At 48.7% G+C, this 18,392-nt stretch overlaps 1 protein-coding gene across 6 annotated transcripts in view; it reads left to right on the top strand.

Moving 5' to 3' along the window:
• CLIC5 (chloride intracellular channel 5) overlaps positions 1 to 18,392 on the top strand; it is a 160,190-nt gene that overhangs the window by 61,969 nt on the left and 79,829 nt on the right. Inside the window, exon 1 of one of the 6 annotated variants that reach the window (XM_034648303.1) lies at positions 213 to 10,094. The exons of the other annotated variants lie outside the window; for them this stretch is intronic. The gene's annotated coding sequence lies outside the window, so the exon portion shown is untranslated. Of the gene's footprint in view, positions 1 to 212; positions 10,095 to 18,392 lie in introns of those variants that run through there. 6 annotated transcript variants of the gene reach the window in all.

Genomic DNA, 18,392 nt, shown 5'->3' with positions numbered 1-18,392 from the left:
TGGCTGCTACTCCCTGGTCAATTACAAGGAAATCTCTGCCGGGGGAGGGAGAGGAACCCAGAATCTGTTTTCTCACCCCCACCTCCAGGTGACTCCAGGGTGCAGCTCTGGAAGAGAGCCACTGAGTCCTGATCAGAGACAAGTCTGACTGCAGGCGGCTTCTGCCACGGCTGAAATAGGTAGCCTTACTAGAGGGGATTAATGTCGAGAATTTCTAACAGCTTCAGGGCACACGATCAGGAGTGCTGTTGATAGAGAGCTTGCACCCAATCTGTGCTCAGTTAACAGATGCTGACGGACTATAAAGCCCTATCCACAGGACTCCAGAACCATCCATGCATGGGGTCGGTCTAGTCAAATAACCATTAATTCAGCATGGGGGAAATAAAACGGGAGTCCTGCTGATTGTCGATGGAAATGACTAGTTGTTTTGTTCATTGAGTGAGCTGGAAGGCCCTGACAGGGGTGCAGAGCACAAGTCAAGTCATGACTTCCAGAACAGACAAGTTCAAATCTTGCGGCATTCCCTCTCAGATCCCTGCTGTCTGCTGGCTGCCTGGTCCCCTTGGGCACCTCACCTAAGCTCGGGAGCCCTAGGTTTTGCTGTTCCCTTCAGCACATTAAGCAACTGTTTTTCTCTTCCACTAGTCCAGGTTTGGGTCTGTGGGCAGGAACCAATACCCAAGTTCACCTGCCCTGCTCTGTCTGTGAGTGTGTCTTTTCCTGTTTGCCTCAGGTCCCGCGGCAGATGGTGGGAGTGAGTGCGGTGGGTCTGCAGATACTGAAGCCCGTTGTTAGTGCGCTCAGCTCCTGTATCCCTGCCCACTGATGTTGCTTTCCCAGCCTGCCTTTCTCCACTTAGGGCCGAGACTCCATCCATTTAGACAGTCAGGTAAACACCTTTTCGTCTGGATTCCTTTTGCGTTGCCAGGCGCTGGGTCCCTATTAGTGGTGGCAGGAGGCACAGCAGAGGAGTGCTGGCTTTGGGCACCGGGCTGTGGGTGTCCAGCTGGGCGGGCTAGAACAGGCTGCTCTGGCTCTCTGTGCCACCGTTTTCTTACCAGTGCTGGGCTGATGGTGGTAGGACACATTTCATGGCATTGGTGTGAGCACTGAATAAGTTCTGTATGAATCTGGGGCAAAAATGCAGCTTCTCCTGCAAGCCTATTGCAGCCTAGTTAGTGAGAAGCCAAGCCCGTGACCTCCCCTGCCTTGGCGTGTCCAAGAAGTCAGACTCAGGCCTGTCTGCACCTGCCTTGTCACTGGGGCAGGACACAGACCCCGGGAGTGGGAGCAGCGTGTAAATATCACTGGCTCTGATTGCCTGTGCCCGGCTGCTGCTTGGGAGCTGGAGGCCCCCAGAAGCCACTGTCTGGACTGATGTGGTGGGCCTCCCGCAGAGGGTGTGCAGATCCCTGACCAGTGGTAGGGCTCCTCTAGCTTCAGGGTGGTTGATTCCTCCTGTCAGTTGGTCCTTCATCCCAGGGAGCTCTCACATAGCTTTGGGGACTGGACCAGGATGCATCAAACCACTGGGGGGCTGCACTGGCCCTGACCTTGCACCCCATGGAGATGTTATTTCAGGGGCTTCATTCCCTTTCCAGTCACTGGGCTCTGGGCAGGGTTTCGCAAGCTCACCTGGAAGATGCCTATAACTTTAACCTGTAGATGAGAAAGAAAGCTCTAGAGTCTATGCCCTTTGATTCCAGGAGGACCCCTCCCTCCCAGCGACCTTCTAGCTCGGCCTAGCCATAGTTGCTCTTATAGAAAATATCATAACATGTGTTTACATGTATTGTCTAGCTGGGCTATGCAAATAACATAATAGACTCTCGATAGCTGGTATTTTTAAAAACTGTTGTCCAGGAGACATCCTCTTGGTCTTTGTCATCAGAGCTGGAGGACTAGAAATAGTGAAGGAGCAAAGTGGGTAAGCACGGCTTTCCGGAAGATGTGGGTCAGTGATAAGAAGGTTCTCTCTACCCAGGGCATCCTAGCTCTGACTCTGCTTGTGTTCTGAGGGGTCAGCTCCAACTACTGGGGCAATTTGTCTGCCAGCTCCCCGATGAGAATCTACTTTGGAAACATATCTGTAGTCAAGGGGTCTCTTAGTTCTGAGAGGTGAAATTCGTTGAGGATAAATAAGCTAGAGAGCCTGTCGTCAGAAATTAAATGAATCCTTCCTGGGAAAAAGAAAGAAGTTTTAACTTCTAGAAGCACCCTGTAAAGCTCTGCTAGTGTGGGAAGATTCTTTGAATTACATTTGCTGTAGCAGTCATGGGCAACAGTGGCTAGGCCAACGGTGTTCCTCTTTGGGGTGTGAAAAAGTCACTGGAAAAAACTTCCTTACATGGGCTTGTTTAGTCCCCTTCTCCAGATATTCATGTTTAGGAGGCTTTGGGGAAGGTCCGGGCATCTGTATCCTTATGAAGCTTCCCTGGGTGATTCTGGGATTCATCAAAGACTGAGAACCACCAGCCCCGAGCGTGGGTAAATAGAGCTAACCAAATAGTGGGGCATCCAAAGGGTGCCATGATGTTCAGCCCCTCCTAGAAGCATGCATTTCGTAGGGCGGATGAGGTTGAGGCAAGAAAGTTCTTAGCATGAATCATCCCGAATTGACCACAGGTAAACCAGAAAGGGGAGGAAAGGAATGCATTGGACCTTTCTTTCATAACTTGCTTTATTCCTTTGTGATATTGTGCTGGGACATTGGAGTGACAAGTAATTTTAGAAGCTAGGCATGAAGGAGGTATTAGTAAGATAAAGAACTTTGAGTGTGAAGGGATTGAAAACAGTCAGTCAGTCAATCAACAAGGCAACCAATTACCAACGATGTTTGTGAAGCCACCTGCTCTGTGCCGGGCTCTGCGGAAACTGATGAGGGGGCCTGGAGAGCAAGGAGGGTAGGCTGCCCGCGGTCCATGAGCTTGCCGCTAAGGGGTAAAACTTCAACCAAGCATCAGTGCCTCATGGGTGACAGGAAATGAAATGAGGGGTGTAAGTGTGGGGACCAGTATGGCCCGAATGAGGTTTCCAAGCGTAGTTTGAAGGGAGGTAGGACCTGAGTTGTGGTTGGAAAAAATGATTAGGATTCAGAGAATGGCAACCATGTCAGGTTCAGCAATAGTATAAGGTGAGGCTGTTCAGGGCCCAGGGGGTATACAAGGTTGGCTGGAGAGAATGGTATATGGAGGGTGCAGTTGGAAAGAAGATAGAGAAAAGAAAAAACAATAATGGAAAGGGTTGTGAATGGCAGGTAAATGGTTTTTGCTCCCTCATAAGTACATGGGAAGCAACCAGGAATTTCTACACAGGGTAGGGCCTTGACTTGGTCCCTGGTGGAAAGGCTCATATGCTTATCACATGATGTGGTGACAGATTCATGAACTCAGGGTAAGAAGCCTGTACTCCAAGGGCTCATAATTGGGTGTGAGACTGTCTTTAAGGCCAAATTTCCTCTTCCATAAAATGGAGTTTAAAAAAATCACAACATGGTAGAATTTCTGCCTTGGAGAAAGCTCTTAGAAGTCATTTAGTCTCGCCTCCTCTTAGCAGATAAAATTCACAGTCGAACATTTTAGGATACATGCCGTATGGCTTTCAGGAAGAGAAGGAAGTTAAAACGTGAGCTGCTCTGTGTTTGCTGTTGCTCTCAGGACTGTATTCGCCATGACCATGTCAGAAGGAGAGTCTTGACGAGGATTCTCCGGTGTTCCTTGTGAGGCAGCCATCATGGGCTCCAAGCAGGGCTGAAAGGAGGGGTATGCTGTGGAAGAGTGAAGTGAATGCCAAGTAGGGCATAGGCCTTGAAAGAAAAGTGTGCAAATACGTGAGGGACACCGAAGCTCAAGATTCAGCGGTATCGTGGTAAATTCACCTCCCAAGACACTGGTTTCCATGTTTGGGATGGTGACGCCATGGACGGGCTTGATCGTGATTGTCTAAGATGCTGTGAATGGACTGAGTGCAGATCAACTAATTGGGCTTGACCTTTACAGTTCCTTTTAACCTGAAACCCTATGAATCTATGATAGAGCAGCGAGGACAGCAACAGTTATTAATCAAAATAATCTTCTGGTGTTGCAAGTGTTTTGTTTGAGGTGATGGCAGGTCAGTCAAGTGCCGATGTCCCCCAGAGTGCTGGGAAACCCACACTCAGAATGACAGGAAGGCCGGGGCGGGGGGTGTGGGTTTGAAGTTCTGCTCAGAGCTGTAGGGGAAGGAATAAGTTCCAGGAGGAGGAAGGTTCCAGCCTGAAGGAGTAAGGAGGTAAGGACTATGCTCAGGATATGCCCAATGGCGGGGGAAGAATGAGGCACAAGAGATTCTGGCAAGGCTGATGAAGAAGCAGAGACTGAGGGAAATAAATAGAAGGTCCTGGATGAAGGGAACTATGGGAACAATGGCTCGGGGGCAGGAGATAGCAGCGTGGCCTGGAAGGACTGAGTTCTGTGTGGCTGTGGCGAAGAAAGCGTGAAGAGAAGCGGGAAGGTGACAGGAATATGAGTTAGGGTAGGACCAGGAAGCCCTTCTGAGGGTAGGTTGAGAGATGTGGACGCGTATTTACAATGTTGAAGGTTGCATATGGTACCACTGCTTCCAGGGCAAGTATATTTTAAGAGAGAGGCACACGCTTCATTATCTGAAGCTGGTGTGCTTGGCCCTGTCGCATCTGAGGAGATCTGAAATGGGACGTCTCCTCAGTGTGTCTCGGGCCACCCGCAGGCTGTGCGTGTACAAGTTCGGTGCTGGTTACTCTCCCCGCCGCATCAACCTCTACGGACCTTAAGACGGTGTTTCCCACTTCTGTTCATCATTATTCTCTGGCAAGGAGGAAAGCAGCAAGTATCAGGATGGAGAAATGACACAAAAGGTGAAGGAAGGATGTAGTGAATGGCGTCCAACTGGGAACCCATTACCTAGAATGAAGAGGAAGTGAAAACCATGTCCCAGTTACTATCTCTTAAAAATCCAGTTGGGGAGGTTGTCATGGCAACAGATATTGTTTTCTTGATTCAGCTCAAGGCTCCTCTCTCCTCAATGCACGCCTCTGCTATGCATGCTGACCAGGAGCAGAGGCCCAGGGAGTACGTACAGCACGGGGGCGGGGGAGGGGGGCCGCAGTCTCCCCTGCTTTTTATTCATTCTCTCACTTGGGTGCTGTAAGCATTTTGTAGTCACTTCATAAAATCTAGCATCCACAGTGTCACTTGCCTTAGAAACTGAAGGAGCCATTTGTCTGTGGTCATTGATCACAGATGCCTCAGATTTTCCCTTTGGGGATAGAGTTCTGGGCAGGGCCTGACCCCAGGACTCCGGGAGAGGGGAGCCATGCCAGAATTATGTGACCTCTCCTCAGTTGGGTGCTTAAGGAACACCACAGAGATCTGATCTGTGTGGCAGGATATTGTAAGGGACAAATAAGATCAGAAACACGAATCTCTCTTGTAAGCCAGATTTTTCGCCGAGGTATTTTGTTGGTCAGCGTGTGGCCGCTGTGGAAACCACAGCCCATCAGCTTGTTCACCTACTAGCTCAGCGCAGGGTTGAGTGAATGGTTTTCTCTGCTCAGGCTCCTTCCGCTCATGTCCTGCACCCCCTAGGGCTGCCAGCTCCTCTGTGGGACTCAGGGTTTGCCCGCACAGGGGGAGATGGAAGGTGGAGAATTATCTGGAAGGTTTGCATGGTCTCTGATGGGAAGTGGCCAAATCATTGTCTCCTGCTTTCCATAGTCCAGAACTCAAGTATCACCTAGCTGTGTTCCCAGGAAGAGGGAGAGCAGGCTGGTGAACAAGGAATCATTCTCTACCATAGAAATGATTTATTTCCGTGTTTCTTACTGCCACGTTACCTCATCACCCCCTGTCATGGCATCCTGCCTGCAGCCTCTCTCTCCTCCTGTCCACCAGGTTTGAGGCCATTAGCTTAATATTCCTCGAATACTTTATCACACTTGCTTCTCTTCCTGCTAGATCAAGTTCAATTGCTTCAGCTTGATAGTGAAACACTCCAACCAGGCCAGCGTTCCCTTTCCTGACCTTTCCCCTGCACCCTGAAAATGGTTCCTTATGTGTCCTTACAGTTTGTGATGCATTGGTGAGTCTCTTCCCTGATTTTATTCTCACTCTCAGCCCCTTGGAGGAAGAAAAAGATTTCCTCTTTGTCACAGACAAGGTGCTTGCTGGGCTCTGCGTACTGTGCTGTTCGGCATAAGCAGAGGGAGAAACCTGGAGATCCTGACTCCAGAGCTGGGACGTCTCCACCAGAACAGGATTCCTCAGCCCTTCATGGTCCTAAGAACTGCTGGGGACACGTTCCAAACTCCAGCACAAACTCATGAGTCGGAGTCTTCAGGGGATAGGGTCCCAGACATCTGTAATTCACCAGTGCCCTGTGATTCAGGTGCATAGCCCATTATGGGAACATCGCCCATAACATCACAAGGGCCCATCTGAATAGCCAGAACCCAGACGGTGGTGGGAATTTAAGGCCCCGTGACATGCAAACGTGGGAGAGAAATTTGAGGGGGCAGTGAGCCTTCCAGCTGCTCTCAGGTCACCCCAATGATCATGGTATCTCAGTCACCTTAAATATTGGCCCATGCCTTTAGAATCCACTCCGTACCCTATGCCGTTACAAAAACAGTCATCGACATGTTTCTGGTTTTTGGTTTTTTCCCAGCTGCTTATCCCCATCCCCAGATCATAAGGTGCTTGAAATAGAAGATGTTGGGGAAGAGATTGGGAGGATGGCAGGGGTCCAAAGGGTGGGGGTGACAGAGGGAAACAGACTTGACTTTGAGGTGGAGAACCTCGCCGTCACCTTCCAGTCCTCTTGGGTGTACTGGCTCTCTCTGCATTTTTGGAAATCAGACAGTCAGTTTGGAAGGTGAGTCATAATAGCCGTGGCTGTGTGCTGGTCTGAATACCTTGCTTACCTTGGCTACGTCCTGTTACTACTCCCAGTTTGCAGATAAGGAAACTGCAACTCAGAGAAAGTGTGTCCCCTGACCAAGGCCGCAGAGCTAGGACATGGTGGGACCGGCTGCAAACCCCACCCCTGGGCGTCAGGATCCATGCTCTCTCTATTGCCTCATTTCCCCCACCACCTCTCAGCTGTGTGAGGACAAAGTGTACTAAACCCAGAGTAGGATATGTAAGGCTTTGTTTTTCCTAAATTCTCTGTGGGTCACATGAACAATCCAAGAACAAGTCAGATCTCTACACTTAGGTGATTACCAGGTAAGGGCATTAGAGCCACCTGAAGACCCAGCTGTTCTCAAGTCTCCTCTCTATTTCTCTGCCACGGTAGCATCGACCCCTTGGCTTAAGGCATGGCCCCCAAAGGCCCTTTATCAAATATAGGTGTCACCCTGAATGGGCTACACATGCACACTGGGTCACCAGATGCCACATTAGCTAGGATTACATTATCAGGTTAGGTGGCAGGAAGAAGAGGATGAGAAGGAAGGGTAGAGGGAGACCAGGAGTCTTTCTGCATGCCCCGGACATCATATGCTAGGTGTCTGTCAGGGCAAGGAGTGAATGGTGCCTGCTGTGTGATGTGGGGGTGGCTACCAGAGGCAGACTTTGTCCCCTTGCCAGTTTGTCCAAGATTTAGGCACCGGCCAAAGTGCCTTAGGATTCTAGGGTACGCTTTGAAACTCATCTTTGTAAGGCTGAAGCCCTTGACTGAAAAGAAACCTCGAGTGTATTCCAGTCAGCCCTTACTCCACTACTAAGAATCAGACTCATTTACAGATAGATGGTAGAGTCCTACAATTAAAAAAAAAATAACAATATTCCAGGACAGTATAAAGATAAAATCATTAATCAAAAGAAAATGAACTATGTTATTTGTGGAATTCAGTGAATTTCATGGAGTCTTCATGGGATTCCAGCAGCTTCCAAGCAGCGTGCTATGGGACATTGAGGCTCAGAGAGGTTAGGCTTTTATAATGCCACACAGCAGACTCAAGTCAGGGTGGAGAATAGAACTATTGGCTGCGGTTCATCACATGACAGCCCAGCCCCACTGATGTTAGGGCCTTTCTGAATCATCCTGAGACACAAGACAGGGTCGAAGATGGCAAAGAGCAAAATTAAGAGGTACTCATAGTACCTCTTAATTCAGTATCCCTGCTGCCACAGTGCCATGGGGTAGGGAAATCTGGGGCTTGAAGGGTTCACTTTTTACTTGGCGTCCCACGGAAAGTGGTAGAGCTGGGACTCCAACCACATCTTTCAATGTGCATTAATAATTAAAATAACAAAATTAAAGTCAAAGTTGCTTGAAATACCCTTTTCCATGTGGGAGCTGTGTATCAAGGTCGACCAGATGCCAGGCCATAGCTCTGCTAGGGAATGAGCTGCACAAGGCAGGCATAGTTAGGCCTGGCAGACCTTGCAGCCTGGGGATGGATGGGGCAGGGCACACTGCGCACGCAGGAGGACTGTGACCCAGGGGCAGGTACAAGACTATGGCAGCTCCAAGCAAGGAGGTTGGGTATCAGGAAGGCACTAAGCAGCGTTTGACAACACATGCAGGGAAGGACTTGGGACTCAGTTCAGGGGTGAAACATGAGAGGAGAGTCCCAGCTAAGCTGAGACAGAGAAGGGAGAGGATGCTATTTACCTCTTCCCCTGACGGGCCTGCTGCTGGGGCAGCAGGAGGTAGGAGCAAGAGGTGAAGGAACCCCAGGTGCTCCACCCCAATCAAGACTGCAGAAGCTTCTCTTGACACCCATGAGAACAATCTTGGAGGATCCCTTCTGGCCCGTCTCCCACTTTAGGTCACCTAAAAGGGCTATTTGAAGCTTATCTCAGCCTGATGCTCTTCAGAAAACATTTTTCTACCTGGGTGCCAAGAATTACACTATCAAGGGCGAGGCACGTTTCATTCCAGAGTGGGAGATAAATGGCCCTCGGTGGAAATGCCTGGCTGGCTAGCCCTTTGGAGTGAAGGGGTACCTCCCAATGTGTAACCAGACATCTGTCAAGGAGGGGAAAAGAGGGGTTGTCAGGTGCACCTAGTTGTGACACAGGGAAAGGAAAGTCTACGGGAGCTGCGGAAAGAGGCCACGGGATGGAAGATAAATGTCACTCTTGCCATGGCTCTGCTCTCTGGGCTTGGTGCTGATTTCCTTTAGTAGCATCCAAGCAAATAGGACCAGTAACCAACTGACAATGGTTACCTCGAAGTCATGGATGAGACAGTTCCTCTCCTCACGGCTGGCTGTTTCCTACAAGGGAATTTGTGTGCCATGATCTTACTGCCAGGTCTAAAGATCACGTATTATGCATACCACATACTATAAACGTATGTTAAGTATATAGCATTTGGCACACACTGTAGGCTCAAATAATGCCATTGTTAAATCATACATATGTATCGGCATTGTTTCCATATTCGCCAAATATTCGTTGAGTAACAGCCATACAGCGGCATTCAGGGAACTTGGTTTTTGCTCCTGCTTCCCAGCAGTCTCTTATTTTGAACTGGTTGTTTGGGTTTCTTCATCTTTAAACACGGGGATTGGATGAAATGCAAGCCGAGGTCCCTGTCGGCTTTGAAATGGGTTCTTTGATTTTACTGTGTACTGAGCACTGTGTGAGGCGCCGAGGGAGATTCCAGAAGGACTCGGTTCTCAAGCAGGTTACCGTCTGCTTGGTCCAGGATCGTGGAGCTCCCATAACCGAGGTGGGGGCCAGCACACTGCTTCTGTTAAGGGTGACGCAGTAAGTGTTTTTGGCTTTGTGGTCCACACAGCGTCTGTCACAGTGACCCGGCCCCGTTGTAGCATGAAGGCAGACGATGTGTAAAGGCGTGCTTTTTCTCACTTCCTCCGTACTGGGGGAGGGGATCTGTCAAACAGTCCCCTTGATGTTTATGCCTGGCCTGGCTCCCGCCACGCCCCGCGCTGCTAACTCACACTTGCTGCGTCTCCGGGCGGGGCTCAGACATCTGTGCGCGGGGACGTGGCCACCTGGCGGTGCGGACGTACAGCAGGGTCTCTGCCTAGGGATGTCACCGCGTGAAAATGAGATGATGACCTCATCGCCAAGCCAGTTTTGCCCACCGGAGGGAGATAGGTAAGCGGTTCCAACGGGCAAGCCAGTCTGGGAGGCCTCAGACCACTGCTCCAGAAGGCTGATTTCCTGAGAAAGGAGAATGTTGTCTTCTGGGGCAAACATTCCTAATGGTAAACACTTGGGGGCACTTTATGCCCTTCACTCCCTTGTGCCCTTGACTGAGACACTTGGCCTCTCTGGGGAATTTTTCAACTATGACATAGATGGGACTGCATTCCTAGGCCTGCTGAATCCTGCCCTCAACTCAGATTGTGTAAATTCATGGAATCCACTTATTTCTGGCCATTGTTTACTTATTTGGATCAACTTTCACTAGCCAGTTGCATTGTGCCTGTGCGTCTGTGTGTGTGCGTGCGTGCATGTGTGGGTGTGTGTGTGCACCTCGTTCCCTCATATTCAGGACTTCTTTCTCAGCAGTCTCAGATACTGCGATCTGGCAGAAAGTTGGTTCTGTCCTATGCCAACAAGTCTTGATAAAGGGCACTTGGACTCGTTATTCATATGTTCATGTATCGGAGAACACTTTCAGCTGATTTCAATGCCGACGCGCAGAGCGAACATTTGTCCTTCTCCACTGTGGCCCTGCACGGTTTGAACATGTTCCTTGTGGGCCCTGCTTCTTCACAGCAGAGTCAGAAACTGGCTTTCTGGAGCAATTCCTGCTCCGCTTTAATTAGCTAGCGTGTGTTCTGTGGTTTGCAACAAAAAATCCTTATCAGTATTTCCTCAGAAAAAATTGTACAATAGAATCTTCTCTGAAGTCTTACAGATCCTAGGACAGCAATGATAAAAGCTTAGAATGTCTTATTAGGATATTTAACACCGAATATTGATTTTATAACTCCAGCAAATTCTTTGGGCGTGATTTTAATAAAGGTTATTCCAAACGTAGATCCAGGAATGTGGAATTATCTGACTCACTGGGCCAGCCTGGGGGAGGCTGGGGTAAAGCCAATCACAGATTTTGTTCTCCACCGTCCTCATCCCCTTGAGTGTCACCAAAGTGCAGCCTTTTCACTGAGGGAAAACAAGTTGCAACAATCAAGGGCTTCCTTGGAGACCAAAGTATGATAGTAATATTAACTAACAATTATCAAGTGCTTACTACGTGCTTTCTAATTGCTTTACATTGCATAATAATACTATCACTAGTAGCCCTGTTGTGTAGACGAGGAAACTGAGGCAGCAGCGGTTAAGTGGCTTATCAAAGTCCCATAGCTCCTAAGTGTCCCTAACTTACTGACTCCCTGGAGCAGCGACCAGAGGCCAAGGCAGGCTGTGTCGTGTTTGGGGGTGAGGGACAGTGTTTCCTTACCACCTTCGGGCCTTTCTACGACCTCCTCCTCTCCCCATCCTGCACTGGATGTCGTTTGAACTTGGGTGTTGCTCACTACCCATAGCCCAAGTTCATACAAACCACTTAAAAAAAGGAAAGTGGCTGGACTCAGTACACCTCTTCGGCCTGTGTGAGTGGACGGATGCATGTCAAGAGCAGACATGGCCGTGGCTGAGGGTCACGGGTAACCAGCAGCACCCTCAGGGAGGTGTGGGGTGCTTCCTGCGGCTCCCAACATGGCCGCCTTCTTCCACTTGCCCAGATTCATCTGATTCACTAGACATGGAGTTGGGGGATACAGGCCCAATGAGATATGAATCACGCCACTCAGTAATAGGAACAGCGTGTAAAACAGTCCCCCAACAGCCTTACCCTCAGCCTAGTGATTCCCCCCTCAGCCTGTCCTGAAGATGGGACCCCGGTGAGGACGTCTGCTGAGCATGAGCCCTGCTTTCAGTCAGCCACGTGGAGAAGGGAGTAGACTTCCTGGGTCAACCCCGAGGGTGAGTGCTGAGGGCTGATTTTAAATTTTAAGTAGGAAAGGGGCTGATTTTAATTGAACAGACTGAAGAACTTCCTTGCACGGAGAGTTGTCAGACAGAACAATGGATACCTTGAGAGAGGGGTGAGCTACCCGTGAAGGATGTATTTATTTATTTTAAGATTTATTTATTAGAGGGAGGGAGAGAGAGAGAAAGAGCGTGAATGCATGTGCATGAGTAGGGGGGAGGGGCAGAGGGAGAGAATATTCAAGGAGACTGTGCTGAGCACGGAGCCTGACACAGGGATGGATCCCGGGACCCATGAGATCATGACCTGTGCTGAAAGCGAGTCTGGCACTTAACCCCAGGCGCCCCTGAGGAACGTATTTAAACAGAGGCTGGATGACTTCCACAGGGCTTGGTGTAGAAAGAATCCGTGTATTTGGACATAACCTGTAGCCTTGGGCACATAGTAGGTGTTCATTAAATAGCAGCAATTGTTAGCACATCTGTTCCCCATCTAGAAGCCTGTTAGTGTAATGTTCTTGTGGAAAGATTATTTCATGGCAAGCATGAAAGTGGTCAGTACCTATTACGTGAAGGGTTTCTTAAGGTTAGAAATGGCTTAAAATGATGCTGTGCTTTTGAAGAGCTGGGGTTACTCAGAGGAGCAAGGGAGGGACTATCTCTCCTGTGTCCTGGGGTTGCTGCAGCTCACACAGGAGTTGATGCGCTCAGGCATTCTATCTGGTTTAAGTTGCAACAAAACTGGGCCGTAAGGCATTTGAAGGCAGTTGCACTAACCTTTACTTCCACATCCACTGCAAGTCTTTGCAAGAGCTAAACATTGGTCACATCCTCGGGGAGTTTCTCAGAGATTGATCGTTTGTTTAATACAATCTTGCCAATCCTGGTGACCAGATCTAGAAAGGGTTCAATACACTGCTGGTTGTCTTTTGTCCCAAATGTGTTCTGTTCACTTACCTTGAAAGAGATCCGTGAACTTAATAGTTTACAATGGCAGTGTAAAAATTAGAATTTCAGGAAATTTCCTTTTATATACAATTAGATATTTTCTGCCCATGTGGCTTTTTGAAACCTCTCCCAACTCTGAAAATTGGGAAATGAGGTCGTGCCCCGCGAGCTTAGACTGGCTAGAGTGCCCCAGCTTTCTAACCACCGGCGGCTATTTCCTGCAAGGATCACTGCTCTCCTGGTTGGCTGTGATGGACGGCGAGCCTCTCCTGTGGGAGCTCAGAATGCTCTGTCGGCCTCTTTCCCAAGAGCCAGCGGGCTTGAGTGGTGTGTTTGTGTGCGTGCAACTCATGTGGGTGTGTGTGCGTGCACGTGCATGTGCACATGTGCGCACAGATACGTGGAGAGATCATGCACTCTCCAGAGGAACGCTGTCTCCCCAAGGGGGTGAAATTGGCTCTTAAGGGGTGAAAAGAATCTTACTCTTTTTTATAGAGAAAGCACAAATACATGTATAGTGTATCTGTTTTATTCGATTTTCATGGGGGCGATGAGAGAATAAATGTCTGAAAAGGCTTCCTAGGGGAGAAGATAATGAGAAAAGAGTTGAAAAACACTGATACAGGTTTAGAGCAGACACACTGACGTACAAAAGCACCCACGCATTTGTGTGCCCGCACGTACACCACACACACATGCACGTGTCTCTATTAGACACACACACACACACACACACACACACGTAATGGACACATAGTAGATTCGCCCCAGTTTTTTTTTTTTTTTTTAAAGATTTTATTTATTTACTTGACAGAGATTAGAGACAGCTAGCGAGAGAGGGAACACAAGCAGGGGGAGTGGGAGAGGAAGAAGCAGGCTCATAGCAGAGGAGCCTGATGTGGGGCTCGAACCCATAATGCCGGGATCACGCCCTGAGCCGAAGGCAGACGCTTAACCACTGTGCCACCCAGGCGCCCCTCGCCCCAGTTTTGAATTGGTGACAGGGACAGGACTGAATTCCGTGTTCTTTGTGATACTTTCTTTTTTTTTAAAAAGATTTTATTTATTTGACAGAGATAGAGACAGCCAGTGAGAGAGGGAACACAAGCAGGGGGAGTAGGAGAGGAAGAAGCAGGCCCCCAGTGGAAGAGCCTGATGTGGGGCTCGATCCCATAATGCCGGGATCACGCCCTGAGCCGAAGGCAGACGCTTAACAACTGAGCCACCCAGGTGCCCCGAAACTTTCCTTTTTTTTTTTTTTTAAGATTTTATTATTTATTTGAGAAAGGGTGAATGGGAGAGAGCATAAGCGCACAGAGGGAGAGGGAGAACCAGACTCCCCAGTGAGCAGGGAGCCTGACGTGCGGCTTGACCCCAGGACCCTGGGATCATGAACTGAGCTGAAGGCAGACGCTTAGCGGACTGATCCCCCCAGGTGCCCCCTTTGTGAAAGGTTCTCCAACTAAAAGTCTCCCAGTGAAGGATTTGCTTTCACTGTCATGGCCCTCATCAAAGATCTGATTTTCCCTGAACTGCCCTTCTATTCTCTCTCTCTTTCTGTCTCTCTCTTTTTTTTATAGAGAGAGAAAGAATGACGAGAGAGTGTGCAAGTGCACAGGGGGCAGGGAGGGGAAGAGGGAGAGAGAGGGAGAGAGAGGGAGAATCTTAAGCGGGCTCCACGCTGAGCTCAGAGCCTGACACGGGGCTCAATCTCACGATCCTGAGATCATGACCTGAGCTGAAACCAAGAATTGGATGCTTAACTGACTATGCTCTCCAGGCGCCCCTGCCTTTCTCATTTTAACTTGCAGACCCTTCAGTTTGCATTGTGCACAGATAATCCACGTTCACAGTCATTCTGTGGAAAGGCTGCCTGTTAGAAGTGAGCTGGATCACTGATGCACTCCCCCAGACATCTGCGAGGCCCCCCCCCGCCCCGTGGGTGGCGTTGCAGGGTACCCCATGGGGGATGCATAGGTGGAGCGCTAGGCCCCTGGGTCTGGGGCCCCCAAAGCAGAGTCAGGGTTAGGGATGGAACTTACAGGCATGAGCACCCCTGATGCCACTGAAGGATGGGAGGTGACCGAAATAGCACAAGACAGGGGCGGGGCCTTGCCTCACATCCTTCAGAACTCCTGATCCAATTTTCTCCTCTCTCACTACCCTTTATCAACCTCAGCCTGATCTCCATCTTTCCTCTCGTTAATTATTTGTGCTGTGATCAGACCGTGTTTTGGTTTAGAGTGCCTTGCAAAGCTTTTTGGAAGTAGGTGGTATATATAAAATCCGTAACATAAAATTAAAGTCTAATTTTAAGAAAAAGTCTTGTTACGCATCTGTACAGCTAATACCTGTATTCGACCAGGCTGTCAAGAATCAGTGTTGAATTCCCTGCACTCCATCTCAGTGGTCTCCTTTGCCATTATACCGACCCTCTGCTCACGCTTACTCCTCTGGTTACTTCCATGATAGATTCCCGACCCTCCTCAGAAAGCACCCGGGAGTTTCAAGAAATGCTAATGCCTGGTTCTCTGGACCAATTCAATCGGTCCCTGGGAGTGGGACCCAAATATCTGCAGGTCTTAAAACTCCCCTCGTGATTCTAATTGTAGCCGAACTGGGCATTACTTGTTTAATCCATTAGGTTCCCCCAAAGACTGCACATTAGAACCTTCCAGGGAACTTCTGAAAAAGACAAGCCCCTAGACTCTACCAGGGAACTCAGGTGTGGAAAGAGAAATCTGTATTTACTGTTGCCTTAATGCCAGAATTTCACGTTGCAGCTTTTGGCTTCTGGACATACCATTTTCTTTACTTGAAAAGTTCTCTCTTTCCTTTTCCTTTTCCCTTCTTAGAAACCAGCCCAGCATTTTGTTATTTTAAAGAAACCCCTTTCTGATTGACATGCACCCTCTCCTGAATCCCCTGGGGTCTTGAGCCCTCTGTCTCAGTACATAGAATATGGATTTGCAATACCAGCTTTGCGTATGATTAAAATAAGTGTGATTTGGGGCGCCTGGGTGGCTCAGTGGGATAAGTGACCGCCTTTGGCTCAGGTCATGATTCCAGGGTCCTGTGATCAATCCCTGCATCGGGCTCCCTGCTCAGGGAGCAGCCTGCTTCTCTCTTTCCTGCTCCTGCTCCCTCTGCTTGTGCTCTGTCTCTCTGTGTCAAATAAGTAAATAAAATCTTAAAAAAAAATAGGTGTGATTTTAGGCACGAAAAGAAAAACTCCCAAGTTTTCCCAAATAGTGCAGCTACCCCCTTGGAGACTGAAATGGTTAATTCTGCTTTTGTGTGAGTGAAGCATCCAAGGGGTGGGATGGTAAGGGGGACAGGACTGGGGAGGGTGGGGTGAGGAGCGCACACAGAGTGGTAAAACTGAACATCCGTGAGCCCTCCCTGTCTGGTGAGCAGCTACCCTGCAGCAGGCGCAGGATGGGGGATGAAGGACACGTTCCCAGCCCACAGTGAGCTTGCTCCCTGTGAGGTGTATAGACTGTCAGCAATTTCTACACCTCCCTCACGGGCTCGTTGGGAGGATTGCATGACTTAATATCTGCAAAGTGCTGAAAATGCCAGTGCCTGGCATGTAGTAAGTGCTCCATAAACGTTGACTATTATTGTTTTTTTATTTTTATTTTATTTATTTTTTATTATTTTTTATTTTATTTATTTATTTTATTATTATTATTTATTATTGTTTTATTTTTATTTTATTTTTATTTTATTTATGTATTGACAGAGAGAGCGAGAGAGCACAAGCAGGGGGAGCAGCAGAGGGAGAGGGAGAAGCAGACTCCCCGCTGAGCAGGGAGCCCAACTCAGGGCTCAATCCCAGGACCCCGGGATCATGACCTGAGCCCAAGTCAGGTGCCTAACTGACTGAGCCACCCAGGTGCCCCAGATGTTGACTATTATTATTTGGCTTTGCACATGGCTGTGCTGCTCTCCTCATGTTCTCTGGCATTGGAATTTTTTTTTTTCTTATTGAGTTATAATTGACACACAACATTATATTAGTTTCAAGTGTACGACATAATGATTCGATATTTGCATATATTGTGAATTGTTCACCACAATAAGTCTAGGTAACACCCATCACCATACATTGTTAGACTTTTTTTTTTTTCTTGTGATGAGAACTTTTGCGACTTACTTTCTTGGCCTTTCTCATTTAAAGCTTCCAGCCTTTATTCCTTCAACAAACACTTACCTTGGTATTTCATCTTATATCAACAAAGGTTCACGGAATGCTGTTAAGTATTCCATGTGGTGGCCGGGCTGGGCTCAGAAATGACAAGAATGAGTCAGGGTGTCTGCTTTTGATCGGACTGGAGGGGAAGGTACCACTTCCACGCATGCCCACCCCCGAGAGAGAGCCGGCCAGGAGCTGGAGCAGGGACGAAGGCCCCCGGAGCCACTGCAAGGATTCAGAAGGGGAGCTGCCATTTCAAGCTGAGGGGTGGAGGAAGCCTACATAGATGCTGGGCATTTGAGGGGGGGCCTGGAAAGAGCAGGACTGGGAATGCAAATGGGCCACACTTTCTCCCTTTGCACCTAGCCCTGGACTTGGGCATCCCCTGTGCTGCCATTTCCTCCTTACCTCGTGAAGTAGGTCCTCTTAGAATTCCCACTTTAAGGATGGGACCACTGAGGCTTAGAAAGGTGGTCGCCAACTCCCAGTATCTGAGTGAGAGGGAATATAGTGGGACAGAGAGCAATGGGGAGTGGCGAAGACATCCCAGGAGGAGGCAGCAGTGGAAAGTAAGACAGAGCATGAGAACTTAGGGTGTGGAGTGAGGGTGGGGAGTCTAGTGACAAACCCACTTTGGCCATGCCCAGAGGAGGACTAAGAATTAGACTGGGGAGGTTGGCTGTCCAGATGATAACCACATGACCGTTTGGCACCCACTGTGGTGCTGGGGCAAGGTCTGGAGGCCCCCACCGAGCCTGCCATCAATCCATGAATGTTGGATGGTGGGGAAATCCAGAAGGTCCCAGGAGGGGCAGCCAGGGTGGTGACGAGGTGCAAGAGTTATTAATTAGTTGTTAAACTAAATAAGTTGAGTTATGATTATTGCTAATTATTATTGTTATGATCATAGCTGGTTTTGATTTTGAAAGTTTTTGGGGCGAGCTGGTGGAATATAAGAAATCAAGAATATGAAATATAAGAAATCAAGAATATGAAATTAAAGATGAATTATTAAAAAATTCCTTGAAAAAAGTATAGCTTCTCTCTATATTTAGCTTTGAGCTACGGAGACCTAGGAACCAGTGCACCTGATACTCTCCCACGTGTGAGAGCACTTGCGGCTTCCAGATGGGATTTGAAGCCTACCTTGAAGGGGCCAGAGATTGCCCCCTCACCCCCCCCCACTCTTCAGTAGAAGAGCCACTGAGGTTCTTTTTGATTTTAACTTTTAAAAAGCCTATTTCCATGGTGATTACTTTGTTATTCTCACAACATTCTTCTGAGCTGAGTAAAACTCATATAATTAT

The sequence above is a fragment of the Ailuropoda melanoleuca genome, chromosome 19 (assembly GCF_002007445.2).
Source record: "Ailuropoda melanoleuca isolate Jingjing chromosome 19, ASM200744v2, whole genome shotgun sequence".
Taxonomy (NCBI): domain Eukaryota; kingdom Metazoa; phylum Chordata; class Mammalia; order Carnivora; family Ursidae; genus Ailuropoda; species Ailuropoda melanoleuca.
Note: the sequence above shows the minus strand (reverse complement) of the source record. Positions and strands in the feature narration are given on the sequence as shown.